Source organism: Prionailurus viverrinus, chromosome A1, assembly GCF_022837055.1.
Source record: "Prionailurus viverrinus isolate Anna chromosome A1, UM_Priviv_1.0, whole genome shotgun sequence".
NCBI classification, from domain to species: Eukaryota; Metazoa; Chordata; class Mammalia; order Carnivora; family Felidae; genus Prionailurus; species Prionailurus viverrinus.
In genome coordinates this window covers 87,394,868-87,415,015 of record NC_062561.1, presented here as the reverse complement: position 1 = coordinate 87,415,015, position 20,148 = coordinate 87,394,868, and the positions used below count along the sequence as shown (strand labels likewise).

The window sequence follows — 20,148 nt, the reverse complement described above, 5'->3', positions numbered from 1 at the left end:
TTTATATTATCTGTTGGTTTGATAAGAATAATTTTAATTTCCTCCACTCTGTAAGAGAGGGACTGTAGGAAAGGATGAGTATGAGATCTAAGATAATAGAAAGAAACTAAGAGCTGACTCACCAGATCTTCAAGCTACATTGATAAAGATTTTTATCTGTCAATGGAAACGTGTAAAATGTGGGAAAAGATACCACTTTCTTAAAATTGTATATTCTAATACGTGATTACAAAAATCAGAGAGAATCAGGTAAACATGACACTGACAAAGAAAACTTATAAATATCCAATAACTGGCCCTAAATAAATAAAGACCTGTATGCTATATACAAGGAACCTAGAATAATCATCTTAATGAAGTTCAGTGTATTACAGGAACATAAAACAAAATCTAAATAAAATTAAGCAAACAATACATGAACAAATAAGTTCACCAAGAAAATAGAAAATATCAAGAAAATTAAGCAGAAAAAAACATAGATTTGAAGACAAAGTGACTAAGCTGCAGAACTCCATTAGAAAATAATCTTCAATCATAGTCAAGCAGTCTTGAAAGATAAAAACAAACCTGGAAGTATCACAATTTTAGACTTCCAGTTAAACCACAAAGCCATAGCAATCAAAAGAGTATGTTACTTGCACAAAAATAGACGCAGAGATCAATAGAACAGAAAAGAAAACCCAGAAATAAAACACAATTATATGATCAATCAATTTTCAACAAAAGTAGAAAGAATAGGCAACATGAAAAATACAGTCCTATCAACAAATAGTGGTAACAAAGCTGCATATCAAATTTCAAGAGAATGAAACTGCATCACTCTATTACACAAAGGTAACTTCAAAAAGGATTAAACACCTAAATGTGATACAAGAAATCACTAAAATCCTAGAAAGCACAGGCGGTAACCTCTTTGACATTGGCCATAGAAACCTCTTACTCCATATGTCTTCAGTGACAAGGGAAACAAAAGCAAAAATAAACTGTTGGGACTTTATAAAGATAAAAAGCGTATACAGAGTGATGGAAGCAATCAAGAAAACTAAAAAGCAACATTTTGAATGGGAGATGGTATTTGCAAATGACATATCTGATAAAAGTGTTAGTATCAAAAATCTATAAAAACTTATCAAATTCAACACACAGAAAACACATAATCTAGTTAGGAAATGGGAAGATATGACTAGACCCTTGTCCAAAGAAAAAATCCAGATGACTAACAGACACATTAAAAGATGTTCAACATCACACATCATCAGGGAAATACAAACCAAAACTACAATGAGATGTCATCTCACACCTGTCAGATTGGCTAAAATTAGCAACACAGAAAAAAAAACCCAGATGTTGTCGAGGATGTGGTGAAAGAGGAACAAACCCTCATGTACAGTTGATAGGAATGAAAACTGGGGCAGCCAGTTGGAGGTTCCTCAAAAAGTTAAAAATAGAACTACTCTATGATCCAGCAATTGCAGTACCAATATTTACCCAAAGGACACAAAAATACTGATGTTATGGGATACATGCATCTCAATGTTTACAGCAGCATTATCAATAATACCAAAATTACAGAAAGAGCCCAAATAACCATCAACTGAAGAATATATAAAGAAAATGTGTTATGTATTTGTATATATAAATATATGTGTATATATATATACACATATATATACATACATATATGTGTGTGTGTATATATATACACATATATATATATATATTGCAATGGAATATCGCTCAGCCATAAAAAGGAATGAAATCTTGCTGATTGCAACCACGTGGATAGAGCAAGAGAGTATTATGTTATGCAAAACAAGTCAGTTCAAAAAAGACAAATACCATATGATTTCACTCATATGTGGACTTTAAGAAACAAAAAACATGTACATAAGGGAAATAAAAGATGGGCAAACCAAGAAATCAACTCTTAATTATAGAGAACAAACACTGAGGGTTACTGGAGAGGAGGTGGGGGGGTGGGATGATTTAAATAGTGATGGGTGTGCTTGGGTGTCTCAGTTGAGAATCTCACTCTTGATTTCATCTCAGGTCATGATCCCAGGGTTGTGAGATGGAGACCTATGTTGGGCTCAGTGCTGAGCATGGATCCTGCTTAATATTCTCTCTCTGTGTCTCTCTCTCTGTCTCTCTTTTTCTCCCTCTCTCCCTCCCTCCCTCTCTCTCTCTCTCTCTATATATATATATATATATATATACATATGTGTGTGTGTTTGTGTATGTATATATGTGTATATATATATACATATACATATATGTATATGTATATGTATATATATATATATATATATAAACGTGATGGATTAAGGAGGGCACTTGTAATGATGAGCACAGGGTGTTGTATGTAACTGACAAATAACTGAATTCTGTACCTGAAACTATTATACTGTATATTACCTAAATGGTATTTAAATAAAAACTTTAAAATAGGTGATGGACCATTCACAAAAATAAACTCAAAATGGACAAAGGACCTGAATGTGAGACAGGAAACCATCAAAACCCTAGAGGAGAAAGCAGGAAAAGACCTCTCTGACCTCAGCCACAGCAATTTCTTACTTGACACATCCCCAAAGGCAAGGGAATCAAAAGCAAAAATGAACTATTGGGACCTCATTAATATAAAAAGCTTCTGCACAACAAAGGAAACAACCAACAAAACTAAAAGGCAGCCAACGGAATGGGAAAAGATATTTGCAAATGACATATCGGACAAAGGGCTAGTATCCAAAATCTATAAAGAGCTCACCAAACTCCACACCCGAAAAACAAATAATCCAGTGAAGAAATGGGCAGAAAACATGAATAGATACTTCTCTAAAGAAGACATCCAGATGGCCAACAGGCACATGAAAATATTCTTCAGGTCACTCCTCATCAGGGAAGTACAAATCAAAACCACACTGAGATGCCACCTCATGCCACTCAGAGTGGGTAGAATGAACAAATCAGGAGACTATAGACGCTGGCGAGGATGTGGAGAAACAGGAACCCTCTTGCACTGTTGGTGGGAATAAAAACTGGTGCAGCTGCTCTGGAAAACATTGTGGAGTTTCCTCAAAAAATTAAAAATAGATCTACCCTATGACCCAGCAATAGCACTGCTAGGAATTTACCCAAAGAATACAGGAGTACTGATGCATAGGGGCACTTGTACCCCGATGTTTATAGCAGCACTCTCAACAATAACCAAATTATGGAAAGAGCCTAAATGTCCATCAACTGATGAATGGATAAAGAAATTGTGGTTTATATACACGACGGAATACTATGTGGCAATGAGAAAGAATGAAATATGGCCTTTTGTAGCAACGTGGATGGAACTGGAGAGTGTGATGCTAAGTGAAATAAGTCATACAGAGAAAGACAGATACTATATGTTTCACTCTTATGTGGATCCTGAGAAACTTAGAAGAACATGGAGGATGGGAAGGAAAAAAAATGGTTAGAAAGGGAGGGGGCCAAAGCATAAGAGACTCTTAAAACTGAGAATAAACTGAGGGCTGATGGGGGGTGGGAGGGAGCAGTGGGTGGGTGATGGGCATTGAGGAGGGGACCTGTTGGGATGAGCACTTGGTGTTGTATGGAAACCAATTTGGCAATAAATTTCATATTAAAAAAAAAGAAGGATGTGCATTCTGTTGCTTTATGATAAAATATTCTGAAAGTATATGTTCAGTCCATCCTGTCAAGTTTGTCTTTCAAAGCCATTGTTTACTTTTTGATTTTCTGCCTAGATTATCTGTCAATGGCCGTTGGTGGTGTTTTAAAACCCCTACTATTATTGTATTATTATCAATGAGTTTCTTCATGTTTGTGATTAATTGATTCATATTATGGGTTCTTTCAAATTGGGGGCACAAATATTTACAATAGTTCGATCTTCTTTGTGGATAGACTCCTGAATTATTATATAATGCCCGTCTTCATCACTTGTTACAATTTTTGGTTGAAAATCTATTTTGTCTGAGTATGGCTACTCCAGCTTTCTTTTGTTGTCCATTTGCATGATAGATGGTTCTTCATCTTCTTACTTTCAATCTGTGTCTTTAGGTATGAAATGAGTCTCTTGTAGGCAACATAGAGATGATCTTATGGGTTTTCTCTCTCTCTCTCTCTCTCTCTCTCTCTCTTAATCCATTCTAATACCCTATGTCTTTTGACTGGAACTTTTAGTGCATTTACATTTAGAGTTATTTTTGAAAGAGATGAATTATTACCATTGTGTAACCTAAAGTGTTGGTATTTCTGGTTGTTCTCTAGCCCTTTCTAGTCTTTGTTGCTCTGGTCATTTTTGTTTTGTTTTGTTTTTGGTTTTGTTTTCTCCACTAAAATATTTCCCCTTAAAATTTCTTGCAGACCTGGTTTATAGGGCACAAATTCCTTTAGGTTTTGTTTGTCTTGGAAACTCTTTATTTCTCCTTCTATTCTAAACATAACTTACTGGATAAAGAATTCTTGGTTGCATATTTTTCCCATTCATCACATTGAATATTTCCCACCACTCCCTTATTACCTGTTAAATTTCAGTGGACAGGTCTGCTGCTAACTTTATGTTAGCATTAACATTACATGTTAAGGACATTTTGTCCCTAGCTGCTTTAGAATTATCTCTTTATCTTTGTATTTTTCAAGTTTCACTAATATATGTTTTGGTTTTAACCTGTTTTTATGGATTTTAAGGAGAGGTCACTCTGCCTCTTGGACTTGAATGCCTGTAATCTTCCCCAGATTAAAGAAGTTTTTAGCTCTAATCTGTTCAAACAAACCTTCTGTACCTTTTTTTCCACTCTTCTGATATGGACAGTATTTTATTTCATGGAATTACTTAGTTCTGTATGTCTTCCCTCAAGATCTAGTAATTTTGTCTCCCTCTTTTTCTTCCAGCTTCATTATTTTCTATAATTATATCTTCTATATCACCTATTCTCTCTTCTGCTTCTTCAATCCTCATTGAGGCTCTATCCAGTTTGTTTTGCGTCAATTACAACATTATTATTATTATTATAATTTTTATTTCAGCCTGACTAGTTTTTAGTTCTTTGATCTCTGCAGCAAAGGTTTCTCTGGTGTTTTCTATTACTTTTTTTCAAGCTCAGCTAGTAGTCTTAGGACCGTTGTTCTAAATTCTTATTCAGATATATTGCTTATATCTGTTTTGAGCAAATCTCTGGCTGTGATTTCCTCTTGAACTTTTTTTGGTGGGAGTATTCCTCTGTCTTGTCATTTTGACTAAGTTGCTATCTTTTGCTTGTTTTGAAGGCTTGTTATGTTTCCTTCTCCTGAAAGTACTGCTATGTTAAAAAGTGACCATACACTATCTAGGGCCTGGCACACCATAAAGTGTTTCTGGTGTATGCTGTGTGCATTCTGGTGTTGAATTTTGGCTGCACTTTCCTCTGCAGAGCTCCTCCTTGCTTGCAATTGGAACTGTTTGGACATTTAACTAAGTGCACTTTGATTTTGTTGTTGTTGTTGTTAACATAAGCTTGGGGAAAAAATAAAAATAAATAAATAAGCCTGATCCGAGAGAGAAAGAGAGAGAGAGAAGGAAAAAAGAAAGTGAAAAACGATACATACAATAAAAAAATTATAAGCCTGATTCCAAATGAAACGAAAGGGAAAAAATGAAAAAGAAGAGAAAAGAAAAGTTAAAATGAACGGTGATCCAATTTTAAAAGGAAGAGATAAAGAAAAGGAAATGGAAAAAGAAACTATCAAACAAAAAACGATAAGCCTGATTCCAAAGTAAAAAAAAAAAAAAGAAGAAGAAAATGAAAGAAAGAAAGAAAGAAAGAAGAAAGAAAGAAAGAAAGAAAGAAAGAAAAAGAAGGGAGGGAGGAAGGAAGGAAAGGAAGGAAGGAAGAAAAAAAAAAAAGTAAGCATGATCCTATTTTCACCAGAACTGCAGGTGGAGCTTCGAAGCACATACTTTCAGTAACCTTGGTGCATTTGGGGTACTGCCCATGCTGGTCTTCTGGAGGACAGGCCCATTGCCCTGGATCAGACTCAGTTCTATACCAGTACATATACAGCTGCCAGGCACGAGGGGGCAGGGTTTGGTGTAAGCTGGGGCGGGGGGGGGGGGGGGGCGCCTCTGCTGCTCTCTGAAGTCCTACCATGTTGGTGTTAAAGGAGAAAATCATGTCATCCATCTTTCTGATCTCCAGGCAGGGGACCTCACACCCCGACACACACTTTTCAGGAAGCCCTCACAGAATAGTCCCCTGCCCTACATCTCTGCTGTGTTTAATATTTGGCAGGAGCCTGGGATTCAAAACTCGAAATCTTAAAGGACCTGGCACTGCGCATCCATCCCATCCTCTAGACTAGAGCCTCTCCATGCTGTATCTGATGCCCGGCCCAGGAAAACAGTCACGTGCCTGAGAGGGGCACAAGCGCTATGGTGTAGCACCACTAAAGGCAGGACCCAGGTTATCTTTTCTCTAGGCCTGCCTCTGTCCCCTGCCTGATGAAAGGCCCGCTGGTGTCACCTGCAGGCTTTTTTTTTCCCCCTTGGAGAGGAGATATACTGTCTTACAAATGTACCCCGGGAAGGAGACCTACACCACCCTGTGCACTCCTGGACCAACCAGCTGCCTTCTTTTTTTTTTTTTTTTTTTTTAATTTTTTTTTTCAACGTTTATTTATTTTTGGGACAGAGAGAGACAGAGCATGCACGGGGGAGGGGCAGAGAGAGAGGGAGACACAGAATCGGAAACAGGCTCCAGGCTCCGAGCCATCAGCCCAGAGCCCGACGCGGGGCTCGAACTCACGGACCGCGAGATCGTGACCTGGCTGAAGTCGGACGCTCAACCGACTGCGCCACCCAGGCGCCCCCCAGCTGCCTTCTTCTCCCCAGGACCTTGTGCCACAAGTTCTGTTCTGGAGAAAATTACACACCTCCAAAACCTCAGAGTTTGAGCTCCACACACTGTTTGCAAAAACCTGCCACCCTTAATACCTCTCACTCCTCAGTCCATGGTCCAGAGAGGTTTTCCTCTCGTGCAAACCTGATGCTGCATTCTTTCAACCCCTCTTCTTTTCTCTCCCTTTATCTCTCCTTGGGAAGGGTATCCGTGGCATCGCCATTTTTCTCTCCCCCAATTCACCTCCACACACCTCGTACCTGCCACTCTGTCTCCCTCCAACTGTGGAGATCCTTCTGTCAGTCTTGAGATCGATTTCCTGGGTGTTCCAAGTGATCTGACCTCAATACAGCTGTGTTTGAGGGATGAGGGAACCCTAGGAGTCCCTACTTCTCTGCCGTCTTCTCAAATCAGTATTTTTATGTCCTTTCAGTAAATACTGAGTAGTGTCCCTATGCATAAGCACTCCTGTATCCTTTGGGTAAATTCCTAGCAATGCTATTGCTGGATCATAGGGTAGTTTTATTTTTAACTTTTTGAGGAAACTCCATACTGTTTTCCAGAGTGACTGCACCAGTTTGCATTCCCACCAACAGTGCAGGAGGGTTTCCTTTTCTCCTCATCCTTACCAACAGTTGTTTCCTGTGTTGGTTGTTAATATTAGCCATTCTGACAGGTGTATTTTTGATTTGTATTTCTCTGATAAGGAGTGATGTTGAGCATCTTTTCATGTGTTGCTTAGCCATTTTTATATCTCATTTGAAAAAAAAATTCTACTCATTTTTCTGCCCATTTTTTACCTAGATTATTTGTTTTCTCTGTGTTGAGTTGTGTAAGTCTTTCTATATTTGGATACTACCCATTTATCATACATCATTTTTAAATATATTATTCTGTTCCCAAGGTTGCTTTTAAGTTTTGTTGATTGTTTCCTTCGCTTTGCAGAAGTACTTAATTTTGATGAAGCCCAATAATTTATTTTTTAAATTTTATTTCCTTTGCTACAGAGGACATATGGAGTAAGAAATTGCTAATGGCCAATGTAAAAAAGATTACTCCCTGTTTTCTATTCTAGGATTTTAATGGTTTCCTGTATCATATTTAGGTCTTTCTTCCATTTTGAATTTGTTTTTGTGTATGAAAGTGGTCCAGTTTCATTCTTGTGCATGTTGTTGTCCAGTTTTCCCAGCACCGTTTGTTGAAGACACTTTCTTTTCTCTATTGGATATTCTTTCCTACTATGGTAAATATGAATTGACCATATAACAGTGGGTTAATTTTGGTTTTATGTTCTAGTCTGTTGATCTATGTGTCTGGATTTGTGCTAGTACCCTACTGTCTTGAGGACTACCACTTTGTAATACAGTCACTTTGTAATAAAGTCTGGGATTGTGATGATTCAATCTTTGCTTTTCTTTCTCAGTTTGCTTTGGCTATTTGGGGTCTTTTGTGGTTCCATACAAATTTTAGGATTATTTATTCTAGCTCTGGGAAAAAATGCAGGTGGTATTTTTATAGGGATTGCAGTAAATGTGTAGATTGATTTGGACAGTATAGACATGTTTAACAATGTTGTTTTTCCAATACATGAGCATGGAATATTTTACATCTCTTAGTGTCCTTTTCAATTTCTTTCATAAGTGTTCTATAGTTTTTGAATACAGATCTTTTACTTCTTTGGTTAGGTGTTTTCCTAGATATCTTATTATTTTTGGTACAATCATATATGGAATTGATTCCTTGATTTCTATTTTTGTTGCTTCATTATTGGTGTATAGAAATGTAACAGATTTCTGTACATTCATTTTGTATCCTGCTACATAACTGAATTTGTGTATCAAGTGTAGCAATTCTTTAGCTGAGTCTTTTGGATCTTCTACTTGGAGTATCATTTCATCTGCAAAATAGAGAAAGCTAAACTTCTTCCTTGTGATTCAGATGCTTTTTAAGTTTTTGTCATTTTTGGATTATTAGACTAGGTCTTCCAGTTGTATGTTAAATAATAGTTATGATATTTGACATCCCTCTCTTGTTCTTGACCATGGAAGAAAAGCTCTGTTTTTCCACATCGAGGTTTTTTTGTATATGGCCTTTATTATGTTGAGGTATGTTCCCTCTATCCCTCCTTGGTTGAGGACTTTTTATCATGAATGGATGTTTTACTTTGTCAGATGTTTTTTCTATCTCCATAATGAGGATCATATGGTTCTTATCACTTCTTTTATTAATGTAGTGTTATCAGATCGAATGATTTTTGATATTGAACAACGCTGCAAACCCAGAATAAAACCCACTTAATTGTGGTGAATAATTTCTTTAATATACTGTTGAATTTTATTTGATAATATTTTATTGTGAAATTTTGTATCCTTGTTCATCAGGGTTATTGGCCTGTAGTTATCTTTTGTAGTGGAGTGTTTAATTTTGGAATCAGGGTAATGCTGGCCTCATAGAATGAGCTTTGAAGCTTTCCTTCCATTTCTATTTTTTGGAACAGTTTATTAATAGGTATTAACTCTTCTTTAAATGTTTGGTGGAATTCTCCTGTGATTCCATCAGGCTCTAGACTTTTATTTGTTGGGAGTTGTTTTTTGTTTATTTGTTTTATTGATTCAATTTCCATGCTAGCTATTAGTCTGTTCAAGTTGTCTATTTCTTCATGTTTCAGTTTTAGTACTTTATATGCTTCAAGGCATTTGTTCATTTTTTTTAGGTTGTCTTATTTTTTTGGCATATAATATTTTATAAGATATTTCTTTACGTTTTTTAATTTCTGTGTTGTTGATTGTTATTTCTCCTCTCCAATTTGTGATTTTATTTATTTGGGTCCTTTATATTTTCTTTTTAAAAAAAATTTTTTTAGTGTTTATTTATTTTTGAGACAGAGACAGAGCATGAACGGGGGAGGGTCAGAGAGAGATGGAGACACAGAATCCGAAGCAGGCTCCAGGTTCCGCGCTGTCAGCACAGAACCCGACGCGGGGCTCAAACTCACGGACCGCGAGATCATGACCTGAGCCGAAGTCAGACGCTTAACGACTGAGCCACCCAGGCGCCCCAAGGTCCTTTATATTTTCTTTTTGGTAAGTTTGGCTATGGTTTCCTCAATTTTATTTTATTTTTTTTCACAGAACCAGCTCAATGTGTCATTGATTTGTTCTATTGTTGTTTTGTTTGTTTTAGTTTCTATATCATTATATCTACTATAATCTTTAGTATTATTTACTTCCTCCTGCTGGTTTAGGTTTCAAATATTGTTCTTTTTCTAATTCCTTTAAGTATGAAATTAGGTTGCATATTTGATATTTTTGTATTTTGCTTCTTGAGGTAGACCTGTATTGTGATATACTTCCCTCTTGTGACCACTTTTGCTGCATCCCAAAGGTTTTGTACCATTGTTTTTTTATTTTTGTTTGTTTCCATGTAATTCTTACATTTCTTCTTTAGTTTCCTGGTGAAGTCACTGACTTTTTAGGAACATGTTGTTTAACTTCCATGTATTTTTGGTCTTCCCATTTTTGTTGTCATGCCGTTGACTTTAAATTTCATAGTGTTGTATTGGAAAAAAACATGTGATATGACTTCAATATTTTTGTACTTGTTAAGGCACAATTTGTGACCCAGTATGTGATCTATTCTGGAGAATGTTCCATGTGCACTCAAAAAGAATCTGTCTTCTGCTGCTTTAGGATGGAATGTCCTGAGAGTATCTGTTAAATCCATGATTTCCAGGGTGTCATTCAAAGCCATGGTTTCCTTGTTGATTTTCACTTTAGATGATCTCTTAATTGATGTAAAAAGCATGTAAAATCCCTTACTATTATTTATTTATTTATTTAGTTAGTTAGTTAGTTAGTTATATTTTGAGAGAGAGAGTATGTGTGTGTGTGAGCAAGAGAGGGGCATAGGGAGAGAGAAAGACTCTTAAGCAGTATTTGGAAAGACCACAAATACATGAAGGTTAAAGCAGGCTCTGCACTGAGCATGGAGACTGATGTGGGCTTGATCCCACAACCCTGTCATCATGACCTGAGCCAAAATCAAGAGTATGATGCTCAATTGACTGAGCCACTCAGGTGCTACTCAATTAATTATTTTATGGTTGTTACTAATTGCTTTATACATTTGGGTTATTCTCTGTTGGGTGTATAAGTATTTACAATTGCTAGACCTTGCTGGGATGTTCTGTTTATTACGATATAGTGCCTTTCTTCATCTCTTGTTACAGTCCTTTGCTTAAAGTCTAGTTTTCCTGATATAAGTTTTCTACTCCAGCTTTCTTTTTAAAACCATTTACAAGATAAATGTATCTCCATCCCTCATTTTTAAATTTACCTTTTAGATAGTTAATATACAGTGCAATATTGGTTTCAGAAGTAGAATTCAGTTATCACTTTCATACAACACCCAGTGCTCATCACAACAAGTAATCTCCCTAATACCCATCATCCATCTAGCCCATCTCCCAATCACCACCCTCCACCAACCCTCAGTTTGTTGTCGACCATTAAGAGTCTCTTGTGGTTTGCTTCCCTTCTTATCTTTCCCCCAACTTCCCATATGTTCATCTATTTTGTTTCTTAAATTCCACATATGAGTGAAATATATATTTGCCTTTCCCTGATTGCCTTACTTTGTTTACCATAATACATTCTAGATCCATCCACGTTGCAAATGGCAGTGCTTTTTGATGACTGTATAATATTCCACTGTGTATATACACCATATGTTCTTTATCCACTAGCAGTTGATGCACATTTGGGCTTTCCCCATAGTTTGGCTATTGTTGATAATGGTGCTCTATACATTGGAATGTATTCACATCCCTTTGAATCTGTATTTTTGCATCCTTTAGGTAAAAACCTGATAGTGCAATTGGTAGGTTATACAGTAGTTCTATTTTTAGTTTTTTAAGGATAATCCATACTGTTCTCCAGAGTGGTTGTGCCAGTTTGAATTCCCAGCAGCAGTGTAAGAGGGTTCCCCTTTCTCTGCCTCCTCACCAATACCTGTTGTTTCTTGTGCTCTTAATTTTAGCCATTCTGACAAGTTTGAGCTGGTATCTCACCATGGTTTTGATTTGTATTTACCTGAAATGAGTGATGTTGAGTATCTTTTCATGTTTGTGTTAGCCATCTGGATGTCTTCTTTGGTAAAATGCCTATTCATGTCTTCTGCCCATTTCTTAACTGGATTGTTTGCTTTTTGGATTATGAGTTTGAAAGTTTTTTCATAGATTTTGTATACTAACCCTTTATCATATACTAACAATTATAAGATATTTATCTTCTCCCATTCCACAGCATGCTTTTAATTTTGTTTATTGTTTCCTTCCTTGTGCGGGAGCTTTTTATCTCAATAAAGTCCAATATTCATGTTTGCTTTGTGATGTATCTAGTAAGAATTGCTCCAGCCAAAGTCAAAGAGGTTGCTACCTATGTTCTCCTCTAGGAATTTGATGGTTTATTGTCTCATATTTTAGTCTTTCTTCCATTTTAATTTACTTTCTGTACGGTGTAAGAAACTGGTCCAGTTTAATTCTTCCACATGTCACCATCCAGTTTTCTCAACACTATTTGTTGAAGAGACCAAAAAAGACCCCAAATAGCTAATGCAATCCTGAGAAAACAAAACTGGAGGTATCACAATTTCAGATTTCAAGCTATATTACAAAGCTGTCATCATCAAGAAAGTATGCTACTGGCACAGAAATGGACACATAGATGAATGGAACAGAACAGAAAACCCAGGAATTGACCCACAACTATATGGTCAACTCATCTTCAACAAAGAACAAAAGAGGAACTATCCCTTCACTGTAAGTCTGCAGGTGTCTTGAGACCTAAAATGAATTTCCTGTCAGCAGCACATAGGTGAAGTGTGTTTTTTTTCACCCATTTTGACATGCTGTCTTTTAATTGGAGCATTTAGATTATTTACATTCAAAGTAATTATTGCTAAATATGAACTTATTGAAATCGTATTACTTTTTTGACATTGTTTCTTGAGATTTTTCTCTGATCCATCCTTGTATTTGGCACTTTTGATCTTTCCTTTCCACTGAAAGATTCCCCTTAATATTATGTGCAGGGCTAGTTTAGTGGTCTGAGCTCCTTTAGTTTTTGTTTGGGGAGCTCTTTATGTCTCCTTCTATTCTGAACGATAGCCTTGCTGGATAAAGTGTTGTTGGCTGTAGAATTTTCCCATTCAAAACTTTGAATATGCCATGCCACTTCCTTCTGGTTTGCCAAGTTTCTGTTGAGAAATTTCCACTTAGCCTTATGGGTCTTCTTTTGTTGTGCTGCTTTTAAGATTTTTTTTTCTTTGTCACTAAGTTTTGTATCTATAATTACAGTATGTCTTGTTTGCTTTTTATTTTTTTATTTTTTTTATTTTAATGAGGGTCCCCTGTGCTTCCTAGATCTGATGTATTTTTCCTTCACCAGACTAGGAAAGTTTTCAGCTATTATTTCCCTAAATAAATTTTCTGCCCTTTTTTCTCTATCTTCTTATTCTGGGACTCCTACAATATGAATGCTGTTATCTTGCTCAAGTCACAGCATTCCCACAGTCTATCCCATGTTCTATAATTCCTCCTTCTCTCTTTTGTTCAGCATAATTACTTTCCATTATTTTGTCTTTTGATTACTATTTTTCCTCTGTTTCTTCCAGCCCTATGTTCATTGAATCAAGCCAGTTTCCATCATCATTTATTCTATTCTTCATTTCTGATTGATTCTTTTTAAACTCTGTTTACTCTGTGGTGAAGGTCTCACTGATGTCTTCTATTCTTGTTTCAAGCCCAGTGAGTGTCATTCTGATTGTTGCTTTAAATTCTTCATCACACATGTTACTTATACCTATTTTACTTATATCTCTGACTGTGCCTATTTTTTTTTTTTTAATTTGGGAGAAATTCCTCTGCCGTGGCATTTTCTTTCAGTGTCTTCATTCTTTTCTGTGTTAGAAAAACCACTTATGTTTTCGAGTCTTGAATGTATTGGCTTTATATAGAAGAGGTCATGGAGTGCCCAAGGCCTCATGCCTCAGGTAGTGTCTGTGTTTTGTGCTGCAGTCACTCTGCTGTTGTGTTTTGCTGCTCTTTCCTTCAGACCAGTCATCTACAAAGGCTTTCTTGGCCTGTGGTGGGTAATGTTTGGTTCCTGACCTGAATGTGGTGAGTGTTAACTAGGTGTGTTCTGGTCTGCTTGTGAAATGAGACCTTATACCTCCTCCACCAGAACATAGTACCTGCAGAATTTTCTGGTCAGGAATGTGCTGTGAGCGGTATGTAGTGCTGTTTAGACTGGGACAAGATTTACTGACCAAGAAGTCCCACCAGAGTACAGGGGGTGGGGGTGAGGCTTTGTGTAAGCGAGTTAGGTAGCCAGTGTTGGTGATTCACTGCTTCCCACAGTTGGCTCTGTGTTTATGCTGAAGGGTGGTGTAGGGAAATGGCAGCAGCAACTCCTTTGTTCCTGGAGAGGCATCTGTCTGAACACTGCTTCTCAAGGAGGTTCTCAGAGAAGAGTGAATAATCTCCCCACTGCGTGCCCTAGGGATTCATTAAGATTGCTATTTGCCTATGGGTTGTTTGCATGCCCTCTCTCCAGGAGCCACATAGTGCCCTCAAGTTTCTATTCCAGCCAAGCCCTTTGACCTTTAAAACTCCAGGCTTTAAGTACTGTTGTTTGCAAGAACTCATAAAATTCAGCCCCTCTTATTTTCTAAACCAATGGCCTTCAGGGTATATTTTCTTTGTATGTTCCCCTGAGTGCTCTACTCCCTCATCCTTCTCAGCAAACATGGCCGCCTCCCCTGTGAGGCACTCAGGATCCATTTCTCCCTGAAAGCATTTATCTCCACTTACCTTCTTTGATGTGGCCTCTTCTCTGCCTTTAGTTACAGGGTTTGTTCTGTCAGTCTAAGGTCTACTACCAAGATATTTATGATGATTTAATAGTTATCTAGTTGTGTTCATGGGAGAAGATTAACCTCTGGTCCTCCTACTCTGTCACCATCTTCCTCTACCACCCAAAAATATAAAGTATTTTCAAAACAAACAGTTGGGGGAATTTATTGTCCCTAGAGTTCCCTAATAAGAAATACTAAAGTATTCTCTTCAAGCTGAAAAGAAAGGTTGGAAATCTAACATCATAAAAACATATTAAATTATAAAACTCTCCAGTGTAGGTAAATGTGTAGTCAGTGGAGATCATCTAATATTATAATGCTGACACATAATCACTCTCAAATGTACTTTAAATATTGAAAAACTGAACTATTGAAATAACTATACAATAATTTGTTATTCAATACACAATATAAAACAACATAAATTTGAACATTGATAATCTAAAATGTGAGAAGGAGGAGAAGTAAAAGTATAGAGATTCTATATGCCAATGAAAGAAAGTGGTTACTGACTTTTCTTTGTTTATATATGTATATATACAACACATCTTCTATGTAGATCCAGTAATCAATGGACATGGGTTGCTTCCATATCTTGGCTATTGTAATTAATGCTGGAATGAACATAGCAGGGCATGTATCTCTTTGAATTGATGTTTTTTGTTTTTTTTTAATTTTCTGTGAGTAAATAATCAGAAATGAATTTGTTGGATTGAATGGTAGTGTTATTTGTAAATTTTTTTTGTCATCTCTATGTCATCTTTGGACAAAAAAGCTTATTCATATCTTCTTATTTTTTAATCAGATTTTTTTGGTGTTATGTTGTATACTAAGTGAAATAAGTAGGCTTGGAAAGACAGATGCTATATAACTTCACTTACATGTGAACTTTTAAAAAGAAAATAAATAAATAGATAAAAATATACAGACTCTTAAATACATATAATAAAGTGATGGTGAGGAGGGATGGGAAAATTAGGTAAAAGAGATTAAAATATGGAAACTTTTAGTTATATAATAAATAAGCTATTGAGATGCAAAGTACAAGATAGATAATATATTCAATAGTATTGTAGTAATGTATGGTGACAGGTGGTTACTACACTTATTCTGATGAGTGGTGAGTAATGTTGAATACTATGTGTTACTCCTGAACCAAATATAACACTGTATGTTAGTTATTCTGGAACTTGAAACAAACAAACAAACAGACAAACACATAATAATAATAAATAAAAAATAATAACAAAAATCCACAGAGAGAAAGAGGGAAGTGGAGTAGGAGGATTCTGTACTCACCTCATCCACAGACACACTGAGAAAACAAGCTACACTCATGCCAGTAACTAAAAAATGACCTAAATACTGGCTAGAACAGACTTAAAGCTAATGAGAGAGGTAAGACCACATCAAAAATGGCACGAGTGGAGACATAGTTGAGAACCAGACCCCCAGTGTCACAATAATAAACGAGAGGGAGATCACAAGCATGGAGAGACACGATGATCAGTGTCTGCACTGGGAAGAGGAGTTCTCAAGACATCTGGCTTTGAAAAACAGTGAGGCTTAATTCTAAGAGATTTAAAAATTAGCAGGCTTAACTCCAGGAGAGCCAGAGGGTGATAGGAAATCAAATCCTGGCCTTATGCATATATAAATATTTATTTATTATATATATTCACATATATATTATAAACTATACTATTATATTATATAAATTATATATATATTATATATATTATATTATAATACTATATGTTATATAATATTATATAACATATATATTTACATATATTTAATATATAATGGAGTTTAATATATATAATGGAACTATATATATTAATTAATTTATATATGTGTGTATATATATATGTACATATTATATATATATATATACATATATACATAATGGAATATTACTCAGCAATAAGAAAAAATAAAACCTTGCCACTTGCAATGATGTGAACGGAGACAGTATATTATGCCAAACGAAATGAGTCCATCAGGGAAAGACAAATATCATAGGATTTCACTTATATGTGGAATTTAAGAAACAAAGGGAATGATAAAAGGGGAAAAAAAGAGTGAGAGAGGCAAAGAAACTGACTTTAACTATAGAAATCAAACTACTGGTTTCCAGAGGAGAGTTGGGAGCGGGGGGTGGAGGGGCGTCAAAATATGAGATGTGTATTAAGGAGTGCACTTGTTGTGATAAGCACTGAGTGATGTATGGAATTGTTGAATCACTGTATTGTACATGTGAATCTAATATTACATTGTATGTTAACTAACTGGAATTTAAATAAAAACTTTAAAATAAGAATTTAGAATAAAATTATTTCTAGTCACTATGTAGTTCTTCATTTTGGGGATGTCAGTAATTGGATGTTCATACATTTTCTTTGTTGGTATCTTGTTTATCTGATTCTTATGATGTGGTTTTGTAACATGGACTTTTGAGAAAGTGGTATGTGACTCTCGGGAAATAATTTTGTTTTTAATTTCCCTTGCCAAAATAATGCAAGATTATAATGAAAAGCCAATAAACAGATAAAGGTACCACAGCACATCTACATAGAATCCTCCAGTAAACTTTAGAGAATAATTGTTGCCACATGAAAGAACTTGGTGCATCAGAAAAATAAAATAAAACAAACCAAGGAAAATGAAGTGCGAATAAAAGAACCCAAGTGCTCTTACAGAAAATAAAAATATACCACATGTAATGCAAATTAAGTTAAGGTGTAGTTTCTCATCACAGGGACAGGTTTCTACAAGATCTTAGAGAAATGCCATGATTCATTTGAAAGGACTTTTTAATCTAAAGCCTTATACCTAACCAAGATCAAGTGTAAGGACAATATAAATAAAATGTGTGATTCTTAGAATGGCTGAACCATTTTACAATATCACCACCTATGTATGAGATTTCCAGCTGTTGCACACTCACAACATCAACTGGAATTGTCAGTATATTGTATTTTAATGATGGTCTCTTATGTAACCTTAAATTTGCAGTTCTGTAACAGTTATTAATAGTGAGTATCTCCATGGTCTTAATTATCATTTATTTACTTAGTAAAATATCCATATAGTTTTTAATTGTATAGTTTATTTTCTTCCTCTTGAATATTGAATAATTTTTATGTACTCTCAATGCAAGCTTATTGCTAGAATTTGATGTGTAAATGCTTTCTTCCACTGTATATTGTACTTTCATTGTTTGTCTTCCACAGACATTTATTGTTTATGTTTTTCTTAGATTTATTTATTTATGTATCTATTTATTTATTTGCAAAAAGGGTTTTCTTTGCAGGAGAGTGGGGCTCTAATGAAACAATCCAGATCCCATGTCAACGTCCCACTCCTTTGACTTCTTCTTGTCATCTCTCTTCACTGCTGTGGCTGTGTTGGAACCAGCAGCAGGAGCTGCAGATCCTGGAGCAGCAGAGACAGTCACAGTCACACCAGTGAGCATGCTGACCACCAGCTTGCCACTCCCCCTGGGCAGTGACATTTTCAATATTTTTTTTTTCCATTCAGCTCGCTGATGACTTTGTTGAGCCGGTCGTCATCCACCTTGATGCCGACACTATCCAGAATCTTCTTGATGTATTTGGCACTGGGGGGAGGCATTGTCTCTGAGGGAGGCCAGCAGGTAGGAGGTGATGTAACACATCTTGGGTTGGAAGATCCTCAGGCTTGTAACCTTGGCAGCATTAGGGTTGGACCAAGCCTTTATTCTTTTTTTTAGGGGGGGTCACTTTTAGATACATGACAATATGGAAGTGAAGGTACAGAGATCTAGTGTATACATCTTAAAGACATACAGGAAAAACTTTCCTCATTAGCATTATCCCTACTAGATTTGGTACATTGTTTACTATTGATAACCTATATCGACACATCATGATCACACAAAGTCTGTATTTTACAATGTGGTTCATTGTTGCTAGTGTAACCATTCTTATAGAATCATATCGATTAACTTCCCTGCCCTAAAAATTCACCCATTAAATCAGCACTGTCCCTCTGCTCCTCATAAAGTCAGTCCCTGGCAAACACTAATCATTTTTAATATGTCCATAATTGTGCGTTTTCAAAAATCTGTTGTAGTTGGAATTATATACTATGTAGGCTTTACAGATTGGCTTATTTCATTTAGCAATATAAGCAGAAATGTTTAATTTCAATGAAGTCCTCCTTGTGAATTATTTATTTCAAAATTTGTGTTTTTGGTGTTGTTATATAAGTGTTTTTAAATTTTTGATAAATCTTGTGTGTGTGTGTTTTATTTAAATTCAAGTTGGTTAACATACAGTGTAGTCCCAGTGATTCATCTCTTACATATGGCACCCAGTGCACATCCTGAAAAGTGCCCTCCTTAATGCCCACCACACATTTAACCCATCCCTCCACCCACCTCCCCATCAGCAACCCTTTTTGTTTTCTGCATTGAAGAGTCTCATGGTTTGCCTCCCTATTGCTTTTTATCTTATTTTTCCTTCCCTTTTCCTCTGTTCATCTGTTGAGTTCCTCAAATTCTGCATATGAGTGAAGTCATATGATGTTTGTTTTGTTCTGATATATTTTGCTTCGCATAATACCCTCTGGTTCCATCCATGTTGTTGCAAATGGCAAGATTTTGTTCCTTTTCATTGCTGAGTAGTATTCCAGTGTATATCTAAACACATTTTCTTTATCCATTCACCAGTCAATGGACATTTGGGCTCTTTCCTTAATTTGGCTGTTGTTTATAGCGCTGCTATAAACACTGGGGTGCACGGGCCTCTTCAAAACAACATTTTTGTATCGTCTGTATAAATGCCTAGTAATGCAATTGCTGGGTCCTAGGATGGTTCTATTTTTAATTTTTGAGGATCCTCCATATCATTTTCCAGAGTGGCTGCACCAGTTTGTATTCCCATCAGCAGTGTTAAATGGTTCCCCTTTCTCCACATCCTCGTGAACATCTGTAGTTTCCTGAGTTGTTCATTTTAGACATTCTGACAGGTGTGCGGTGGTATCTAATTGTGGTTTTGATTTGTATTTCACTGATGTTGAGTGATGTTGAGCATCTTTTCATGTGTCTGTTAGCCATCTGGATGTCTTCTTTGGAAAAGTGTCTATTCATGTCTTCTCTCCATTTCTTAACTGGGTTATTTGTGTTTGGAGTGTTGAGTTTGATAAGTTCTTTATAGATTTTGAATACTTTCCCTTTATCTGATATGTCATTTGCAAATATTTTCTCCCATTATGTAGGCTGCCTTTTAGTTATGTTGACTGTTCCCTTCACCACGCAGAAGCTTTTAATCTTGATGAGGTCCCAATAGTTCATTTTTGCTTT

At 36.1% G+C, this 20,148-nt stretch overlaps 1 pseudogene; it reads right to left on the bottom strand.

The window, feature by feature from the left end:
* Positions 1–18,129: 18,129 nt before the first annotated feature.
* LOC125164010 (60S acidic ribosomal protein P2-like) lies at positions 18,130–18,480 on the bottom strand (annotated as a pseudogene).
* Between the last annotated feature and the right edge of the window lie 1,668 nt (positions 18,481–20,148).